General features: G+C 49.4%; 2 non-coding genes across 2 annotated transcripts; both read left to right on the plus strand.

Annotated features, from left to right (window-relative positions):
• Nucleotides 1-2,196: 2,196 nt before the first annotated feature.
• trnap-ugg (transfer RNA proline (anticodon UGG)) lies at nt 2,197-2,284 on the plus strand. The gene is given in 2 exon segments: nt 2,197-2,232; nt 2,249-2,284. It is a non-coding gene; the product is annotated as a tRNA-Pro (tRNA).
• Nucleotides 2,285-17,482: 15,198 nt separating this feature from the next.
• On the plus strand, nt 17,483-17,555 carry trnak-uuu (transfer RNA lysine (anticodon UUU)). Its single transcript has one exon. It is a non-coding gene; the product is annotated as a tRNA-Lys (tRNA).
• Nucleotides 17,556-19,672: the final 2,117 nt, after the last annotated feature.

Consider the following 19,672-nt stretch of genomic DNA (forward strand, 5'->3'; position numbering starts at 1 on the left):
CTCAGGTGGTAACCGGTGAAAATCACTGACGGCACTTGGTGTTGGCACGGTACATAGCAGTTAGTGTAACGCTTCACAGCGCCATTGACCCGGGTTCAGTTCCGCAGTCTGTAAGTTTGTACGTTCCCAACGTGGGTTTCCTCAAGGTGCCCCGGTTTCCTCCCACATCCCAGAGACGTGCGGGTCAGTAGGGTAACTGGTCAGATGGGTGTAATTGGGCGGTGCGAGCTCATTGGCTGTTACCGTGCTGTATCTTTAAATAAATAAATCACTCCATAGAGATGGAAATGAAGCTGACGTCAATACAAGTGGGAGATGCGGTGAAAGTGAGATTGTGTGTCTCTTGAAAGTAGAATGTTAAGTGCTGTCAGCATCTTATTCAGAACGTCAGCTTAATGTAATATGTATTCAGAAGTCAATATTGCACTCAGGACAAAGAAAATAGCTACATCTCAGTCTGAGTGTACAGAAGGACCAAATGCGTGGTTTATAGCATCAATACCTGGATATAAAAACAAGCACCACAGCAGTGAGAATGCAGAACCGAGCTATATCTTTCACGTGTAATACCACGCTCTGCCTCGGGGCGACGCTGTTGTCCCGGCAGTGCCGATGGAAATGATCTCACGGAAGTGTGGGAAGAGCCATATTTACTGATGAACTGGAGAGAAGGAAAAGTCCCCAAACGTCAGCGGTTTCCAGTGAGACCGTCATTAATTACAGTCACTGAACAAACACACTCGTTTAACCGTTTCCAGCCAAGGACATCTCCCACAATATCAGATGAAACAAACGTGATCTTAAACACATAAATTTCTCAAAGCTACAGAATAATTTTAGGTTATCACCGAGAGCTGGGACGTAGCTGTATTCGTGGCATATAATGGAGGGGTCAGACAGAGCATGGAGAAGGGAATAGAAGGATTGAAAATACGTGGCCGAACAGGAAAAAAATATACATACAAGCGCGCGCGAGCATATACAGTACTGTGCAAATGTCTCAGTCACAGACAGATATACAACTCAAGTGCCTAAGAGTTCTGCCCAGTACTGTATTTGTCAACATGCAGTGTAGAACGAGTTGGTAGATTTGGCGGGAGCATAGGGTCTTGGGAATGGTGAAGGTGGAGCGCCGCGGGAGGGAGTGTTGGGAAGGTGGTAGAGAAGGAGCTCTGGGGTCAGAGTGACGTAGGTGCAGGCACTCAGCACTGAGGCAGCAGGCAAGGTCGTCTGATTCCAAGCAGTCGGTTTATTGATCATCGCCGAATGTCTCACTGGTGCTTCCCGCTCTCTCCCATCTCCCTTCCACTTTTCCCAAACGTGATTCCCCTTTCCCTGTCTCCTTCCACCTCTCAGTCCACAACAGAGACCCATATCAGAATCAGGTTTGTCATCACTCACATATCTCATGAAATTTGTTGTTTTTTCGGCGGCAGCAGTAAAGTGCAATACATAAAATTACTGCAGTACTGTGCAAAAATCTTAGGCTTCAGAGCTAATTATATGTGCCTAAGACTCGTTCACATTCCTCTATAAGGAATTTGCTGTGGTGTGCTCGTCAACACGAAAAACACGCGATAAAATAACCCAACATTCAGCAATGATGAAGAATAAAGAATGTTATAAAATGTAGTTAGTGGTTAAAGTATGGATATGGAATAAAATACATTTCTAATATAAAAAGGCGTTTTAAAATGCTGACGGTGCAGTGACGTGGGTGAGGTAATAGATAGAGGAGGTGGGGGAGGTCTAACTAAAATAGTTGATCAGATTATCCAGGCGGAAATGGGGAGAACGTACAAACTCCTTGCAGGTGGCGGCAAGGGGAATGGAGGAGAGTTTAGAGAAGATGTCAGAGATAAGTTGTTTGTACAGAGTGTGGTGGGTTTTGGAACAGTGTGGTAGAGGCGTTTGTAACTGCGAATTTTAAAAGACACCTACGTAGACAGGTGAGCGTTAAATTGTCGGATTATGGTCTGTGTAGGAGGGAAGAGTTATAGTTACGGGAAAGTAGGTTTACATAGGTGGAGAAAACATGGCGGTCTGAAGGGCCCCGAGTGTACTGAACAAGGTCTTTGTTCTTTGTTCTACTTTGGTCCTGTCTTCCAAGGTCAGACATAAAACACCTCCCAGATGTGTTGAGGAAGGAGATTGAGTAAGTGAAAGGCATCAGTTTTACGTCATACATATAGATTGGGCTCGTTGGTCTAGAGGTATGATTCTCGCTTTGGGTCTGAATTTACAAGAATGCGAGAGGTCCCGGGTTCAAATCCCGGACGAGCCCCCTGAATGAGACATTTTAGAACTTCTGTCAGTGGAGCGTAGGAGAATGAGAGGAGATATTTAGATGAATACAAAATTATGAGGGCGACAGGCAAGGCGAATTCCTGCAGGCTTTTCCCCTCAGGTTGGGCGAGACGACAACTCGAGATCAAAGCTTTAGAGTGGACGGTGAAACATTCAAGTTCAACGTCTTCATCCAGCGGTTGTGGCGAGCTTGGAACGAGCTGCAGGTAGAATTATAACAATTAAGACAATTTTAGATAGGTATGTGGATGGGAGAGGTGTGGAAGGCTATGTTCCGAGTGCGGGTGGGTGGAACTAGACAGAAGGGCGGCATGGACTAGATGAGCCGAAGGGTCTGTTTCCGTTCTCTAGTGCAACGTCACTCTATAACTCTATGAGGGATTTGGACTGGCGTAGAATTGGAATGGATGGGAATCGTTGTGAAGCTGTGTGGCCAATTCCTGCTCCTGTGTTCTTGTATTACTGAAATTCAGCTCTATGGATAGGAACAGGTGTCCTGAGTGTGATACTCTCTACATTGAAGCGAGATACAGAACGTGAACATGGGAAATAGTGTTTGAGTGGATGACCATCTTCCAACTTTCTCTGACGTCTGGAGACGTTCTTGCCGAGCAGAGTGTGGGAAACGTAACCCCGTAGTTTCCCAAAGGAACCGAGAAACCCGGGGAATTTGAGCAACCCAGGTATACAGAATTATGAGTAGTATAGACAGGGTTAGTGGAAGCAGGTCTTTTCCACTGTGGTTGGAGCCAGAGGTCATGGGTTAAGGGTGAAATGTTAAAGGAGAGCCGGTGGTTTAATGCATTTGGACTTTCAAAAGGATTTTGGTAAGTCTCCCTAAAGGAGTCTGGCATGGATTGTGGCATTGAATACCAACCCACACGGGGCATTGTCAGGTGATAGAGTCGAAGCAGGGAAGAGGGAGATGCGGGCCTTTTGCTGGATGGAAGGAAGTGACAGGTTGGAATTCGCGGGGTTCCCAGCCCAGTTGTTCACTGTGTACGGCGATAACTTTGAAGCTTCAGTACAGTGTTTAAAGATTAGATTTATTTGTCACGTGTACATCTAAACTTCGGGTGAAATTCGTCATCGGTGTCAAATTGAATCAGTGAATATTGTGCTGGGGACAGCCCGCAAGTGTCCAGCACCAACATAGCGTGCCAGCAACTCATCAACCCGAACCAGTACGTCATTGCAACGTGGGAGGCAACCGGATTACCCGCAGGAATCCCAGGCGGTCGGGGGTAGAACGTACAAACTCCTTTCGGTTAGCAGTGGAAATTGAGTCCCGATCTTACAGCGGCTGCTCGAATAGCCTGACGCAAACCGCTCCACTACCGGGTCATGTTGTGGACACATTGCCTGTCTGCGGACGGCATGAAACTGCACTGTTGCTGGTGGGATAGGGAGCAGTGAGCAGGACGCAAACCGCTCCACTACCGGGTCATGTTGTGGACACATTGCCTGTCTGCGGACGACATGAAACTACACTGTTGCTGGTGGGATAGGGAGCAGCGAGCAGGACGCAAACCGCTCCACTACCGGGTCATGTTGTGGACACATTGCCTGTCTGCGGACGGCATGAAACTGCACTGTTGCTGGTGGGATAGGGAGCAGTGAGCAGGACACAAACCGTCTCTGATACGGTCCATTCGGGACTGGTGAACGGGCAGATGTGTACCAGATGTGGACAGTGATAACTGAGAGGCTAGTCTTCATTCTTACAAACTAGAAACCAGATTATTAATGACGTGAGGGAAATGGGTCACGAAAATGAAATGGGACCCGCGTGTCCGTGTACACGAGGCAGGGACACAAGAGATTCAGCAGATACCGGAAACCCAGAGTAACACGCACTAAATGCTTGAGGAACTCAGCAGATCGGGCAGCAGCCTCTATGGAGAGGAATGAATAGTCATCCCTTCCTAACCAGACCCTTAATCCGGGCTGATAAGGATTCGGAAGCAGCGAGCATTTGGGGAGACATGTGGGAGGCCATGCTTTATTGCAAGAGGGAATGCGTACAGGAAAGTCCCAGCGCAGACCCACAGGGCCTTTGTGAGACCCCACGGTGCGCAGTATCACCGTTTTATCTATGGAGAGGTGTTCGGTTCATGGCGAGGATGCGAGCCGGTCTGTTCGCCAGTTGTCTGTCCGAGCGGAGGATGAGAGACCGGGCCGATCATTCTGAGCTGTACCCACCGTGAGGCGGGATGTCAATGACACCCTTCAAAGTCCAACATGTCCCGATACGATGGAAAGTGGTCCCGACTTTCACCGGAGGTTGACAGGTTCCTGATGAGTCAGAGCGTGAACGGAATGAGGAGAATGGGATCGGGATGAATCAGCCACGATGGAATGGCGGAGCAGGTCTGATGGGCCGAATGGCCTCATTCTGTTCCTATGTCTTATGGTCTCGGTGTGGACTCTAAACTGGGGGTCACATCGTCAAGATATTTACAAACATGACGTTTATAACCACAGGAGCGCACGACCACAAGGCACAGGAGCAGAATTAGGCCATTTGGCCCATCGAGTCTGCTCCAATATTCAATCATGGCTGATCCGTTTCCCCCACCTCAGCCACACTTCTCGGCCTTCTCTATCAGACCATAAAATGGAGATCGGGACTCATCTCCCCACCGAGAAGGCAGCGGATCTATGAGTTCCGTACGAGATGATGAGGCATAGATCGAGTCGGTGGGTAAGTACACTTTTCCCAGGGTGTAAATGGCTTGCAGAAGGGGTATAATTGTAAACTGCTCGATCGGAGGAAAGTTTGGCTGGGGTGGGGGGGAAAATGTCAGAAGTGGTTGATGTGTGCGTACCGGGAGTAGTGGTAGAGGCAGATATATTAGAGGAATTTATGAAGCTCACAGCTACATACAGAAATGACAGACAAATACATGTCCAGTCTTGTCGAAGGGTTTCGGCCCGAAGCGTCGGCTGTACTCTTTTCCATAGATGCTGCCTGGCCTGCTGAGTTCCTCCAGCATTTTGTGTGTGTTGCTCGGATTTCCAGCGTTTGCAGATTTTCTCTTGTTTGTAGCGAGGGAGGGTTAGGTTGGTCTTAGAGTACGTTTAAAGTCCGGCACGACATCGTGTGCCGAGGGGTCTGTGCTGTGCTGTGTTCTCCAGGTATTGCCAAGGGCAGACTGGCCTCCCCGCACTTTGCTGCGGTTGTTCGGTGCGTGGGCCTTCAGAAGCCCGGGGGCCGGGCAGTTGATCCCGGGGTCGCTCAGGTGGCCGAGGCGCCGATGACCCGAAGCAGCGAGGTGACCGGATACACCGCTGCGCTCTTCAGCTGCTCCCGGAACCTGGACTGCGTCGCCGCGTAAATGAACGTGTTGGTGCAGCAGCTGACGGTCCGCAGCATAAACCCGAGCAGCGTAAAGATGAACTGTGAGTCGTTCCTCCCGGCCCCCCGCCGTCCCCGTGATCTGATAGTAGACGAATTCCACGACGGGCGTCAGCCACAGGAGGATGAAGCTGCCGGAGAGGGTGAAGAGTAAAACTATAGACCTCCTCCTGCTCTCCATCTCCGGGTCGCTGCGGTTCTCCCCACTGTTCTGACCCCGCAGCCCCTTCCGTGAACATGGGAAATAGTGTTTGAGTGGATGACCATCTTCCAACTTTCTCTGACGTCTGGGGACGTTCCTGCCGAGCAGAGTGTGGGAAATGTAACCTCGCAGTTTCACAAAGGAACTGAGAAACCCGGGGAATTTGAGCAACCCAGGTATACAGAATTATGAGTGGTATAGACAGGGTTAGTGGAAGCAGGTCTTTTCCACTGTGGTTGGAGCCAGAGGTCATGGGTTAAGGGTGAAATGTGAAATAGACGCGGTGGTTTAATGCATTTGGACTTTCAAAAGGATTTTGGTAAGTCTCCCTAAAGGAGTCTGGCATGGATTGTGGCATTGAATACGAACCCACGCGGGGCATTGTCAGGTGATAGAGTCGAAGCAGGGAAGAGGGGGATGCGGGCCTTTTGCTGGATGGAAGGAAGTGACAAGTTGGAATTCGCGTGGTTCGGTCCCTAGCTCAGTTGTTCACTGTGTACGGCGATAACTTTGAAGCTTCAGTACAGTGTTTAAAGATTAGATTTATTTGTCACGTGTACATCTAAACTTCGGGTGAAATTCATCATCGGTGTCAAATTGAATCAGTGAATATTGTGCTGGGGACAGCCCGCAAGTGTCCAGCACCAACATAGCGTGCCAGCAGCTCATCAACCCGAACCAGTACGTCATTGCAATGTGGGAGGCAACCGGATTACCCGCAGGAATCCCAGGCGGTCGGGGGTAGAACGTACAAACTCCTTTCGGTTAGCAGTGGAAATTGAGTCCCGATCTTACAGCGGCTGCTCGAATAGCCTGACGCAAACCGCTCCACTACCGGGTCATGTTGTGGACACATTGCTTGTCTGCGGACGGCATGAAACTGCACCGTTGCTGGTGCGATAGGGAGCAGTGAGCAGGACGCAAACTGTCTCCGATACGGTCCATTCAGGACTGGTGAACGGGCAGATGTGTACCAGATGTGGACGGTGATAACTGAGAGGCTAGTCTTCATTCTTACAAACTAGAAACCAGATTATTAATGACGTGAGGGAAATGGGTCACGAAAGTGAAATGGGACCGGAGTGTCCGTGTACACGAGGCAGGGACACAAGAGATTCTGCAGATACCGGAAACCCAGAGTAACACGCACTAAATGCTGGCGGATCTCAGCAGGTCGGGCAGCAGCCTCTATGGAGAGGAATGAATAGTCATCCCTTCCTAACCAGACCCTTAATCCGGGCTGATAAGGATTCGGAAGCAGCGAGCACTTGGGGAGACATGTGGGAGGCCATGCTTTATTGCAAGAGGGAATGCGTACAGGAAAGTCCCAGCGCAGACCCACAGGGCCTTTGTGAGACCCCACGGTGCGCAGTATCACCGTTTTATCTATGGAGAGGTGTTCGTTTCATGGCGAGGATGCGAGCCGGTCTGTTCGCCAGTTGTCTGTCCGAGCGGAGGATGAGAGACCGGGCCGATCATTCTGTGCTGTACCCACCGTGAGGCGGGATGTCAATGACACCCTTCAAAGTCCAACATGTCCCGATACGATGGAAAGTGGTCCCGACTTTCACCGGAGGTTGACAGGTTCCTGATGAGTCAGAGCGTGAACGGAATGAGGAGAATGGGATCGGGATGAATCAGCCACGATGGAATGGCGGAGCAGGTCTGATGGGCCGAATGGCCTCATTCTGTTCCTATGTCTTATGGTCTCGGTGTGGACTCTAAACTGGGGGTCACATCGTCAAGATATTTACAAACATGACGTTTATGACCACAGGAGCGCACGACCACAAGGCACAGGAGCAGAATTAGGCCATTTGGCCCATCGAGTCTGCTCCAATATTCAATCATGGCTGATCCGTTTCCCCCACCTCAGCCACACTTCTCGGCCTTCTCTATCAGACCATAAAATGGAGATCGGGACTCATCTCCCCACCGAGAAGGCAGCGGATCTATGAGTTCCGTACGAGATGATGAGGCATAGATCGAGTCGGTGGGTAAGTACACTTTTCCCAGGGTGTAAATGGCTTGCAGAAGGGGTATAATTGTAAACTGCTCGATCGGAGGAAAGTTTGGCTGGGGTGGGGGGGAAAATGTCAGAAGTGGTTGATGTGTGCGTACCGGGAGTAGTGGTAGAGGCAGATATATTAGAGGAATTTATGAAGCTCACAGCTACATACAGAAATGACAGACAAATACATGTCCAGTCTTGTCGAAGGGTTTCGGCCCGAAGCGTCGGCTGTACTCTTTTCCATAGATGCTGCCTGGCCTGCTGAGTTCCTCCAGCATTTTGTGTGTGTTGCTCGGATTTCCAGCGTTTGCAGATTTTCTCTTGTTTGTAGCGAGGGAGGGTTAGGTTGGTCTTAGAGTACGTTTAAAGTCCGGCACGACATCGTGTGCCGAGGGGTCTGTGCTGTGCTGTGTTCTCCAGGTATTGCCAAGGGCAGACTGGCCTCCCCGCACTTTGCTGCGGTTGTTCGGTGCGTGGGCCTTCAGAAGCCCGGGGGCCGGGCAGTTGATCCCGGGGTCGCTCAGGTGGCCGAGGCGCCGATGACCCGAAGCAGCGAGGTGACCGGATACACCGCCGCGCTCTTCAGCTGCTCCCGGAACCTGGACTGCGTCGCCGCGTAAATGAACGTGTTGGTGCAGCAGCTGACGGTCCGCAGCATAAACCCGAGCAACGTAAAGATGAACTGTGAGTCGTTCCTCCCGGCCCCCCGCCGTCCCCGAGATCTGATAGTAGACGAATTCCACGACGGGCGTCAGCCACAGGAGGATGAAGCTGCCGGAGAGGGTGAAGAGTAAAACTATAGACCTCCTCCTGCTCTCCATCTCCGGGTCGCTGCGGTTCTCCCCACTGTTCTGACCCCGCAGCCCCTTCCGTGAACATGGGAAATAGTGTTTGAGTGGATGACCATCTTCCAACTTTCTCTGACGTCTGGGGACGTTCCTGCCGAGCAGAGTGTGGGAAATGTAACCTCGCAGTTTCACAAAGGAACTGAGAAACCCGGGGAATTTGAGCAACCCAGGTATACAGAATTATGAGTGGTATAGACAGGGTTAGTGGAAGCAGGTCTTTTCCACTGTGGTTGGAGCCAGAGGTCATGGGTTAAGGGTGAAATGTGAAATAGACGCGGTGGTTTAATGCATTTGGACTTTCAAAAGGATTTTGGTAAGTCTCCCTAAAGGAGTCTGGCATGGATTGTGGCATTGAATACGAACCCACGCGGGGCATTGTCAGGTGATAGAGTCGAAGCAGGGAAGAGGGGGATGCGGGCCTTTTGCTGGATGGAAGGAAGTGACAAGTTGGAATTCGCGTGGTTCGGTCCCTAGCTCAGTTGTTCACTGTGTACGGCGATAACTTTGAAGCTTCAGTACAGTGTTTAAAGATTAGATTTATTTGTCACGTGTACATCTAAACTTCGGGTGAAATTCATCATCGGTGTCAAATTGAATCAGTGAATATTGTGCTGGGGACAGCCCGCAAGTGTCCAGCACCAACATAGCGTGCCAGCAACTCATCAACCCGAACCAGTACGTCATTGCAATGTGGGAGGCAACCGGATTACCCGCAGGAATCCCAGGCGGTCGGGGGTAGAACGTACAAACTCCTTTCGGTTAGCAGTGGAAATTGAGTCCCGATCTTACAGCGGCTGCTCGAATAGCCTGACGCAAACCGCTCCACTACCGGGTCATGTTGTGGACACATTGCTTGTCTGCGGACGGCATGAAACTGCACCGTTGCTGGTGCGATAGGGAGCAGTGAGCAGGACGCAAACTGTCTCCGATACGGTCCATTCAGGACTGGTGAACGGGCAGATGTGTACCAGATGTGGACGGTGATAACTGAGAGGGTAGTCTTCATTCTTATAAACTAGAAACCAGATTATTAATGACGAAAGGGAAATGGGTCACGAAAGTGAAATGGGACCGGAGTGTCCGTGTACACGAGGCAGGGACACAAGAGATTCTGCAGATACCGGAAACCCAGAGTAACACGCACTAAATGCTTGAGGAACTCAGCAGATCGGGCAGCAGCCTCTATGGAGAGGAATGAATAGTCATCCCTTCCTAACCAGACCCTTAATCCGGGCTGATAAGGATTCGGAAGCAGCGAGCATTTGGGGAGACATGTGGGAGGCCATGCTTTATTGCAAGAGGGAATGCGTACAGGAAAGTCCCAGCGCAGACCCACAGGGCCTTTGTGAGACCCCACGGTGCGCAGTATCACCGTTTTATCTATGGAGAGGTGTTCGGTTCATGGCGAGGATGCGAGCCGGTCTGTTCGCCAGTTGTCTGTCCGAGCGGAGGATGAGAGACCGGGCCGATCATTCTGAGCTGTACCCACCGTGAGGCGGGATGTCAATGACACCCTTCAAAGTCCAACATGTCCCGATACGATGGAAAGTGGTCCCGACTTTCACCGGAGGTTGACAGGTTCCTGATGAGTCAGAGCGTGAACGGAATGAGGAGAATGGGATCGGGATGAATCAGCCACGATGGAATGGCGGAGCAGGTCTGATGGGCCGAATGGCCTCATTCTGTTCCTATGTCTTATGGTCTCGGTGTGGACTCTAAACTGGGGGTCACATCGTCAAGATATTTACAAACATGACGTTTATGACCACAGGAGCGCACGACCACAAGGCACAGGAGCAGAATTAGGCCATTTGGCCCATCGAGTCTGCTCCAATATTCAATCATGGCTGATCCGTTTCCCCCACCTCAGCCACACTTCTCGGCCTTCTCTATCAGACCATAAAATGGAGATCGGGACTCATCTCCCCACCGAGAAGGCAGCGGATCTATGAGTTCCGTACGAGATGATGAGGCATAGATCGAGTCGGTGGGTAAGTACACTTTTCCCAGGGTGTAAATGGCTTGCAGAAGGGGTATAATTGTAAACTGCTCGATCGGAGGAAAGTTTGGCTGGGGTGGGGGGGAAAATGTCAGAAGTGGTTGATGTGTGCGTACCGGGAGTAGTGGTAGAGGCAGATATATTAGAGGAATTTATGAAGCTCACAGCTGCATACAGAAATGACAGACAAATACATGTCCAGTCTTGTCGAAGGGTTTCGGCCCGAAGCGTCGGCTGTACTCTTTTCCATAGATGCTGCCTGGCCTGCTGAGTTCCTCCAGCATTGTGTGTGTGTTGCTCGGATTTCCAGCGTTTGCAGATTTTCTCTTGTTTGTAGCGAGGGAGGGTTAGGTTGGTCTTGGCGTACGTTTAAAGGCCGGCACAACATCGTGTGCCGAGGGGTCTGTGCTGTGCCGTGTTCTCCAGGTATTGCCAAGGGCAGACTGGCCTCCCCGCACTTTGCTGCGGTTGTTCGGTGCGTGGGCCTTCAGAAGCCCGGGGGCCGGGCAGGTGATCCCGGGGTCGCTCAGGTGGCCGAGGCGCCGATGACCCGAAGCAGCGAGGTGACCGGATACACCGCCGCGCTCTTCAGCTGCTCCCGGAACCTGGACTGCGTCGCCGCGTAAATGAACGTGTTGGTGCAGCAGCTGACGGTCCGCAGCATAAACCCGAGCAACGTAAAGATGAACTGTGAGTCGTTCTTCCCGGCCCCCCGCCGTCCCCGTGATCTGATAGTAGACGAATTCCACGACGTGCGTCAGCCACAGGAGGATGAAGCTGCCGGAGAGGGTGAAGAGTAAAACTTTAGACCTCCTCCTGCTCTCCATCTCTGGGTCGCTGCGGTTCTCCCCTCTGCTCTGACCCCGCAGCCCCTTCCGGACCCGGCTGGCCACCAAAATGTGCCTGACTGTCAGAGCGTTGAGCAGCAGAATGACAGCGAAAGGGAGGAGCGGGGTTAAAACCGTGTTGAACTAGTCATACCCCATCCAGCCTGGTTCGGTAAAGAAAGCGATCATTGGATTGCAGCCCCGCGGCCCATTGTGGTGATCACTCTCGGTACATACGTGAAGTAGTAAGGGACATTTTTCAGACACAGCAGAACGCCGGTTGTCCCCAGGACCACCGCCGCAGTCTCCCCGGTGCAATATTTTGTTTTCAGCCGCTGGCAACAGATGGCAACAAACCGATCGAGTGTGAAAGTGACGGTGAACCAGACGGAGCAGTCGGCGGCGGAGCGACGCAGCACGGTGATGACACTGCACACCGGGGTTATGTTGAGGAAGCACTCCGGGAAATAATGGAAGTTGATCCGGTACAGAATAACCTCGGTGAGGATCAGCATCAAGTCCGCCGCCACCATGGCGACCAGGTAGCGAGTGGTGCAGGTGGAGAGACCGCACTTTCCCCGGGACAGGATGGCAATCGCCATTAAATTCACTGGAGGGAGGGAGCAGGGATCGGAACGGGGGAAGTAATGAACTCGTGTTAGAGCACACAACATACACTCAGTGTCCACTCTATGAGGGACACTGGTACACCTGCCTATTAACACAAATTTCTCATCAACCTTTAAGCGTTTAAAAACATGCAGACATGGTCGAGAGGCTCTGTTGGTGATCAGCTGGTGTTGACCGAGTATTTTAGAAACTGCTGTACTGCGAGGATTTTCACGCACAACAACAGAGAATGGCGCGGGAAAAAAAAAACATCCAGCGAGCAGCGGCTCTGTGGGCGAAATCGCCCCGTTATGGGGGGCGGGGGTGAGATAAAGACGGATAAACTGTTCCAAGCGGACAGAAAGGCGACAGTAACTCAAATGGCCACGCGTTACAACAGCGGTGTGCAGAAGAGCATCTCTGAACACACAAAACGACAATCTCTGAAGTGGATTGTGTGTCTTCAGGCTCTTGTACCTTCTCCCCGATGATAGCAAAGAGAGCGGGAAATGCCCTGGGTGCTGAGGGTCTTAATGATGGATGACGCCGTCTGGACTCATGGCATATTGATAATGACTTCGCTGGTGTTCAGACTGGTGCCCGTGATGGAGCTGGCCGTGTTTACAACTCCACAGCTTCTTTCCCGAATGTGTGCCGTGACGAAACCGTCACTTACCCGCGACGAAAGCCAGACAGTAATGGAGCCAGTCAGAATGCTCTCCACGGTCTATGTACTCTTTAGACATTTACGGATGTTATACAAATCTTTGGTGACGTAGTAGATCTCCCCAAACTCGTGAAATATGATCGTAATTGTATCAAAATATTGGGCGCAGGGTAGATCTTCAGAGATGTGGATACCCAGGAACTCTGCCCATCGAAATCGAAATTCCCGGTTGGCCGGGGCATGAGGGGATTCGGGCAGAAAGCAGCACATTGGAGCTGAGAGGGAATGAGGATCAGTCATGATGAAATGGCAGAGAAGACTCGATGGGATAAACGGCCCAATTTTGCTCCTATAGTTTATGGTTTTATGGTCCTATGGAACAGTTTTGCCGAGGCTCTCTTCTGATGCATTTCAGATGCCATCCTCCTGTTGTGAAAAGTTCCCTCAATGAGGGACAACGTGACGGGGACGGTGTCACCGCTTGCTGCGCCGGAGTGACTGTTGTCAGTGAGTGATGCGCTTTCCCACGAGTTATGACGTCAACGCGCACACCGGCTCGTCAGACATGACCTTCCTCCCACACAGCAACGCTGGCCTTCTCTAGTCTCTGCCAGGTATCTGTGCGCTCTTTCCTTATAAAGAAGCGAACTCTACACCTATGGCTGATCCCAGGCTAAATGATCACCAGTTACCCGCGCTTTCTCAGTCTCTCACTTCCTCCCTCTCCAACAGAACGATATACTTCACACAGACATAGCAGCAAGAACCATTTTGTTGTGAAATATATGGGGATGCTGGAGGTATCATTTTTGTATAGAGTGGTGAGTATGTGGAACGGCCTGCCACGGTTAATCGTGAATATAAAATTGAACGTAGAACATTTCTACGCAATACAGGCCAATCGGCCCACGATGTCGTGCCGACCTTTTAACTTACTGCAAGATCATTCTCCCCTTCCCTCTCACAATGCCCACCATTTCTCGTTCATGTTTGTGCCTAGCCAGGGGATTCTTAAACACTCCTTGTGTATCTGTCTCTAGCATAATCTCTGGCAGAGTGTCTCACACAGTCACCGCTCTCCGTGAAATTAGCTCCGACATCCTCTTGCATTTTCCCTCAAACACTTTAAAATTCTGCTCCTCGTATATTCCATTTCCACCTTGGGAAAAAGGCTCTGAATATCCACTTGCTCTGTGCCATTTCTCATCTTGCACCCCTCTGTCAAGTCTCCTCTGATCGTCCTTCTCTCCAAAGGGGGAAAAAAATAACACCTAGCTCACATAACCGTTCCTATAAGGGATACTTTATTCCAGGCAGAATCCCGGCAAACATTCCCTGCATCCTCTCGAAAGCTTTCACGTCCTTTCCGTAACGAGGCGACAAGAACCGAGCGAAATATTCCAGGTATTGCTTTAGTTCTTGTCTTTACCGTTTCTGTGTTAACTTTTATAAAATCACACCCGGAGTAACAGTAATTGAATGGTGCTTTCACTTACCAGGAACACCGATGACGGCGATGATAACATAGACTATTTTCTCAACACTGTAATAGATATACAGCATTTCGTGCGTGAAGTGGTGTCCAACCTGCAGGTAACCCTTTCCGAATGAAACTTCGGGGCGCTTCAGAGCCGAAGGCTTTATAGCCATTGAGATTCCCACAGGGACATGGAAGGTTCAACAGTTAAAAATAGTGATTTTGGAAATGCGAGTTAAAAATAAAACATCGGCCGGGCGAATTCCCTGCTGGGATTTTCATTTGCTTGATTCAGAGAGTTAATTGCGAAACTACAAAGAGTGGAAAATATGGCACATTTAAGAGAGAGTATTTAGAGCAACGTTCTTCCAGCCATGGGAATATTGTTTCAGGGTCAGTGACCCGCCTGCTGTTGTCGCCTCAAGTCCTGTAAACTAATCCGCCCAGCTTGGCAGGAGAGACGTGGCTCATCCCTGTTCCCATTCCCTTGTGTTCCTGTAATCTGGAAATTAAAGAGGATAGAGGACAACGAATGTCTTGAGTTTATGCTGCAGATACCAAAGAACTAATTGTGGTTAAAGTCAAAGTCAAAATAAGTTCAGTATCCAAGGACATAACTGTCTCCCTACACCGTCTTGAGATTCGTGTTCTTTCAGGAGAAAACAAAGGAATACAATAGAATTAATGTAAACTAAACATAAAACAAAGACCAACGTGCAAAGGAATACAAAATAGAACAAATAAAAATAAAAATATGAATCAATAATACTGAGAATATGATGTTGGGGTCGGTGGAAGTTGGGTCTCCAGGTTGTGGAGTCAGTTCAGAGTTGCGGTCAGTGACGTTATCCACACTGGCCGGATGGTTGGACGTTGTGGAAAGTCGTTTATACCCGGATGAGTATCTGCCACAATCCTTTGCGAGATGGACACGTTCTTAGGGATTGCAGTTCGATAAATGCAGCCACTGCATTTCCAAAAGGAACAGAGAGATGCAGGAATAAGTTAGTATTGCAATTCCAAACGCCGAGGTTTCCCTCAGGCCACACGGCTGCGAATGGATATAGAATCAAAGGGAGGTTCAGCACAGAATGACTGGCCGCTATACTCATTTCATCCAAGGGACCCGTTTGAGCCGTTTCCAGTTGGCCGAGCGGGTTCAATATCGCTCTACACTTTTCCTGTACAAATACCTGTCCACGTGACTTCTAAAGTTGTAAATTTGAAAGGGGTTTGCGTGGACCGTGGAACTAATTTGATATATCACGACCATCCAGCGTCCATTAACAAGCCGAATTACTACTCTGGCTAATGCAACATCCATATACTTCATTCGGTATGTTCATACATTCTATTGATCCGAATGAACTGCAGGTAAAACACTCTCATCAGAGCACCCTCACCCCCCCCCCCCACCCCCGCACCGAATTAGTATAACTTACTTTCTGTACCGGTGCCTCTTACACACAACTTGGACGAAACTGTAGATGGGTTGATTAGTATGCTTGTAGGCGATAGCGACAGAAATACTACAAGAATCGTGGATAGAGTAGGAAGTTGTTAAAAGACGCAGCAGAGGTAGGGAGGACTCCACTGATTGTCTCTGACCATCGCGGGCGCGGCGGGGACGATAGCACATTCCAATCAAATCGATCATCCACCCCTTCTCAGTTCTGACAGATAGTCTCACTGGACAATCTCCAGACGTATTCCCACGAAGTTCCACTTCATCAAAAACGCAACCCTCACTCTCCTAGAGTTGGCCATGAAGGATTAAAATATGGAAGAGAACACTGAACTCGAATGGGTCAAGGAGAGTGGAAGTATACAAACCGATTGTCTTGGTTCTTGCCTTGTGAATGAAGGAATGGAGGCTGCCATTTTGTGAAGCTGCTCTGTATCCTCCATTTTGTGAACTGCTCTGCTCAGGAGTAGCTGTATCAAAGCGCTTTAAAGTGACCTGATTGATAATCCTGATAGTCTGCTGATCTGGAGATCATTTCCAAATAAATGAGCAGAGCCAATGGGAAGCTGACACATATTAGCCAGACTGGGCAGAGTCATTGAGATTGAAGCTCAACTTTTGAACAGATAAGCAGAGTGTAAGAAGATGAGGCTTCGAAAGCAAAACAGCGGCAAATCCGGAGACTAACTATCGCAAGGATTCCCCCATGCCAGGTGCTGGGAGAAGAAGAATGCATCGTTTGGCCAATGGGAGATCTGCTATCTCAATGACATATATTGGAGAAATTTCTGCTACAGTGTGAACAGTAGAATTTATGTTTGAGTTGTTGCCAGAGTGAACATGGTTACGTAGAGTTAATAGAGTGCAAGTTTTGATTAATTAATAGTTGTGTAGTGACTTGCCTAACCTGGATTAGATCATGATAATCAACATCATCTCTACCTCTATCACGAGTGAAGTATGTGTAACCTGGAACAATGACCTGTCAGTATTGCTCATTCTTCATCCGTGATTGTGTTATAACTCCAATATTCCAGTCCCGTGTTCCGACCCATGGCCTGAATCCATCTGCCGTATCCATCACTCCGATATCCCAGTCCGGTTCTCTGATCCATGGTCTGAATCCATCTGCCGTATCCATCACTCCGATATCCCAGTCCGGTGCTCTGATCCATGGTCTGTATCCATCACTCCGATATCCCAGTCCGGTGCTCTGATCCATGGTCTGAATCCATCTCCCGTATCCGTCAGTCTAATTGTAATGAAATAAATGCAGCTTCGTCCATCAGACCCTTTCCCTCCTTCTTCCATCCCTGCCTGTCCGATCTCCCGAACTCACTCACTTTGACTTCTTCAATTTCGCACAAATATATCTTCTTCCTGCACGATGGGTCTGAATCCCAGCCCCTGACAGTCCAATTTGAGGCTTGGAATGTTTCAGCGGATAATTATCTTAATCTTTGCGATGAAATGCATGAAGACTAAAAACGTTGGAAATCGATTGCAGAAACCATCGAGACAGATGTGTGTGTGTGTGTGTGTGTGTGTGTGTGTGTGTGTGTGTGAGTGTGTGTGTGTGAGTGTGTGTGTGTGTGTGTGTGTGTGTGTGTGTGTGTGTGAGTGTGTGTGTGTGTGTGTGTGTGTGTGTGTGTGTGTGTGTGTGTGTGTGTGTGTGTGTGTGTACCCAGTGTAATTGGTTCCAGTATAGCAGAGCCTGGGTAGCTCAGTCGGTAGAACATCAGACTTTTAATCTGAGGGTCCAGGGTTCAAGTCCCTGTTCAGGCGCACATTTTATATCACAGGTTGTCTCCTCATCGCCGTATTCAGTTCCATCCACTGACAGACAGCTTTTCCACTCCAAACGCATTGAAATGTCCGGGGGAACTCTTCACTCACAGGTGGCTGAGAGAGTGAAACCAGCTTCCAGCGGAAGTGATGGATACGGATTCGGTTTTAGCACTTTCGGGAATTTTGGGTGAGTACATGACTGGAGAGGGTGTGCTGGGGGCAATTGACCAGGTGCAGGTCCTAGGGACTAGTCAGAATAATAGATCGGTGCGGACTAAATGGTCTAAGCCTGTTTCTGTGCCGGTCCCCGTGACTCTGATTTCCAGAGTGGGTGATTTAGGTTGCAGTGTAATTATGCAGAAAGTACTCACATTGGTATTAACCCTATATTTCAGATTCAGTTCATCCATTGCCAGTCCAGAGGACACGACACATGTATCTGGCTGACCTTTGACATACCACGTCAGCACACAACACTCCATATTGGGCCTTTACCAGCGTCTTATACAATTTCACCCAGACATCCCAACTCCCGCGCTCTCTACTCTGATTTGTGAAGCCAATGTGCATGTTTCCACTGTGAGAGTCACTGGGATCTGCAGTGAGCCGACAGGCCGCGTCGTTCCGAACTCCACTCTAATGAGTATACAGATTATTGATTATACATTACGGAAATAAAATTGAATTTGACTCAAGACACACGGCCCTTCGCGGTCAAGCCGACTTCCACCATAACATATTGTGTGTCAGTGAGCCTCAGCTCAGCAGTAGTAGTGATGCTGGAAGTGATTGATTTGGCCGGGGGTTTCTGTGCATTTGGAATGTATACCGTCAAATGTTGAACAGTCATTATTGTTTTGTGCCCTACAGGGCTTATTTTGATGGCTGACGGCGTGTGCTGAGAAATTAAAAAAAACATTAATGGTGATTGATGAGTGGATGTTTGTGAGGTGTTTCGGTCAATAAAACACAGAAGATGAACTGTCCATTCGGCCCATCGAATCCACTCCGCAATTTCATCATGTATGTTTTATTTTTCCATCTGAATCCCATTATCCCTCCCACTGCCCTTAACCTTTGACGCCTTCACTAATCAGGAGCCTATCAACCTCTGCTTTAAATATGACGTGTAACTTCGCTTCCGTAGCCGACTGAGGCAACAGTTCTACCGATTCGATACTCTCTGGTTTTCTGTCTCGCCCCATCCACCTGCCCACGAACCATTGTTCCCCAAACCGCTTTCACCCATGTACCTGCACAAACGTCCCTTCAATGTGACAACTGGATCAACACTCGCACCACCCCCTGAGTGACGAATTTGGGCTCGTGTTTTTATTAAACCTTTCATCGTTCACCCGCAACCCGTGACACTCAATATTTTAAACAGTATAGTCAAAGGTGAGTTTGTTAAGATTGATGTTGAGCCGGCCGGTCAGAGAGGGACAGCAAACCAAACACCGGGAACGAATATAAAAGAGAATCCCGAGATATTCCCGAGATATACCGACAGGCGGCGCTGTAATGACAGAGCTTAGAGCCGTCATAGAGGAAAACAAAGCAGCCCAGTTGCACAGCCTGCAGAGCCGCTGCCTCACAGCGCCGGACTCCAGGTTTCAGGCCTCGATTCGGACGCTCCTCTGTGGAGCTTCCAGATTCTCGGTATCCCGGTTTTCCAGCAGATCCTAAAGACGTGCGAGCTGGTCGGTAAATCAGCTGTAGTATCTTGCCCCTGGTGTTCAGCGGAGTGGTAGAGACTGGGAAGAGATACAACGACGTTCAAAGTGAATTCATTGTCAAAATGCGAATAGAACCCTGAGACACACTACCTTGCTGACATGCGCATTGAGACACAGAATTAAAAATGAATCAATGAAACGAGACACAAAGTCTGACAAACAGGGCAAAGACAAAATACTATGAATAATAATATGAAACAAACAAGTAAATAAACAATCCTGAGATTAACATAAACAGGCACTGCAGATCCTGAAAATCTGGAGCAACGGGCACAATGCTGAGGAAACTCAGCAGGTCAGTCAGCATCTGTGGAGAGGAATAAACAATCGACTTTTAGCGGTCATGACCCTTCATCAGTTCTAATTTTCCCTGAGAAA

This window comes from Hemitrygon akajei, unplaced genomic scaffold, assembly GCF_048418815.1.
Source record: "Hemitrygon akajei unplaced genomic scaffold, sHemAka1.3 Scf000176, whole genome shotgun sequence".
NCBI classification, from domain to species: domain Eukaryota; kingdom Metazoa; phylum Chordata; class Chondrichthyes; order Myliobatiformes; family Dasyatidae; genus Hemitrygon; species Hemitrygon akajei.